Raw genomic sequence first — 2,676 nt, 5'->3', positions numbered from 1 at the left:
CTCGGGAACCCCAATTAAACGTAGGTTTTTCTTCCTCAGGCTGTCGTTTATTTCCCTTAATCTATCTTCATGGTCTTTTAATTGTTTGTCTCTTTTTTCCTCAGTTTCCCTCTTTGCTGTCAACTTGTCTTCTAGGTCACTCACTCGTTCTTCCACCTCGTTAACCCTCGTCGTTAGGACTTCTAGTTTGGATTGCATCTCATTCAATTGGTTTTTAATTTCTGCCTGATTAGCTCTAAATTCTGCAGTCTAATACTGATAATTTTTAAATCCACAATAACACAACTGTGGGACCCCCGAGCATTGTGTGTGAACCCGGCGACTGTTGGTGTGAGAGCCGGTGGTTGACGTTGGCCTCGGGACCGGGGCACGTATGATAACGTTCTGCTAAACGGCGATGGAACTAGTCCGCGAGCTGCATGGTGCGGCAGAAGGGCAGCTGCCAGCCTTCAATGAGGATGAACTCAGGCAAGTTCTGGAGGAGATGAAAGCTTTATATGAACAAAACCAGTCTGATGTGAATGAAGTAAAGTCAGGTGGACGAAGTGACTTGATACCAACCATCAAATTTCGACACTGCTCTTTGTTGAGGAATCGACTCTGTGCTGTAGTGTATTTGTATGACTGACTGCCTCGGATCAGAGCGCTCAGGTGGGAGTATGGCAGCGTCCTGCCCAGCGCTCTACAGTTTCACATGTGTGCCGAAGAAATGGAGTGGTTCGATCATTATAAAAAGTCCCTTGCTACTTATATGAGGTCACTGGGAGGAGACGAAGGTTTGGACATCTCGCAGGATATGAAACCTCCGAAAAGCCTATATATAGAAGTGCGGTATCTAAAAGACTATGGAGAATTTGAAGTTGATGATGGTACTTCAGTCCTATTTAAAAAAAAAAAAAAATAGCCAGCATTTCTTACCCCGATGGAAGTGTGAGCAGCTGGTTAGACAGGGAGTTCTGGAGCACGGGCTGTCCTGACCTTGTGCTATGGCAGCACAAGGGGGAACCACACCATGGAAAGTTCTATGCCTCCCTCCCGACCTCACCTCTTTGGTTTTAAAAGTTAAGACATTCTGTAAGATAACCAGAAGTGTGTGGCTGAGGGGTTAGGATTCATCCTCTGCTTTGTAATGAACTGAAAACTGTATCTGTATTTATAATCATAACATTCTTTGAGTTACTACAATATGGTTTTTTGACCATTTTTTTAATGAAAGTAAATGTTTGTTATGTTTGATTTTCTTTTATTTTTTTTTCTCCCCAGTAATGACTTTTTCAGTGAATGTCTCCAGCCCACAATATAGCATACTGCCTTAAAGTACAAATCCAAGGAAGTTAATACCTTTCTTAAGTTATAAAACTTTGGCAAATTAATACAGTACTCTTTAATACAATAAAATCCTTTTTTTTGTTGTTTTTGGAAAAAAAATCCATAATAACAATCCTTATCATATAGTGGAGTCATTTATTTGTAATGTAATTACTGATATTTGGATTTAATTCAGTTATCAACTGTATGCTTTTCATTTGTCTTATTTTTGTTTTTTTTTTTCTTTGAATTCCATTATTTCCTCTTATTTTTCCTCTTGGTGTCTAAAATTTATACACTGCATTATATTGAAAGCTTTGTAGTTTAGAATCTTAGAGGCACCTGGCTGGTTCAGTCAATAGAGCATGCGACTCTTGACCTTGGGATAGTGAATTTGAACCCCACATTGGGTGTAGAGATTACTTAAGAAAAAAAAAGTTGGGCAGCTTGGGTGGCTCAGCGGTTTAGCACCGCCTTCAGCCCAAGACATGATCCTAGAGACCTGGGATCGAGTCCCACATCAGGCTCCCTGCATGGAGCCTGCTTCTCCCTCTGCCTGTGTCTCTGACTTTCTCTCTCTCTGTCTCTATGTCTCTCATGAATAAATAAAAATCTTTTTTAAAAAAGTTAAAAGTCCTAATCAAAAAATAAAGTAAGAGTCTTAATCAGTAGCTTTCTTTCTTTTCTTTCTTTCTTTCTTTTTAGTCTAATTCATTATTAGACTAGTGAGGAGAATCAGGAATAAAATTTCTACAAAATCCACAAGATGGCTTCACTGTGAATTATACCAAACATTCAAATAAGAAAAAAGAATTTAGAAAAAGAATTTAGAATACATTCTGATCAACTACCTTCTGAATTATACACTAGATACAGGACTTAGAGATAAGTCCAGAATCACACAAGTAAGATATAATAGTAACCACAAACCTGTGAACACACCCACTAGGAAACAAACTCTTAAATAGGCAAACATAATGGAAAGTCTCCTAGACATAGACATTGAAACCCAGAGACATACTGTGACACATGAAGAATGGCTTCAAATGATTTGTACTTCTTTTCATTGAGGTGATGTTTCTGTATCCTCCCTCTTTGTTCCTTGGCTGACCTTCGCATTTTCCACTGAATTGTAACATAGGTATACCCTATCCAACAAAATGTGACCATTGACATAAATGTAAAATGTTACTCACAGGAACTTGATTTGAGTACCTTCAAGTGGGCAGGGAATCCAGTGCACGGTCTTGCCTGATTTGGGTCCCCAAACAATGAGCCATGTAGGCACCAAGGTCTGTCCTGCTGCCCAACCAAGACAGGGAAGATAATTCATGACCCGGCCTACCTCTGAGGATAGTACCAAGCCCT

The 2,676-nt window shown here is 39.6% G+C and overlaps 1 pseudogene; it reads left to right on the top strand.

The window, feature by feature from the left end:
• Positions 1 to 255: 255 nt before the first annotated feature.
• Positions 256 to 1,441, top strand: LOC144290630 (DNA replication complex GINS protein PSF1 pseudogene; annotated as a pseudogene).
• Positions 1,442 to 2,676: the final 1,235 nt, after the last annotated feature.

Source organism: Canis aureus, chromosome 19, assembly GCF_053574225.1.
Source record: "Canis aureus isolate CA01 chromosome 19, VMU_Caureus_v.1.0, whole genome shotgun sequence".
NCBI lineage: Eukaryota > Metazoa > Chordata > Mammalia > Carnivora > Canidae > Canis > Canis aureus.
This window is presented reverse-complemented; position numbering and strand designations above follow the sequence as displayed.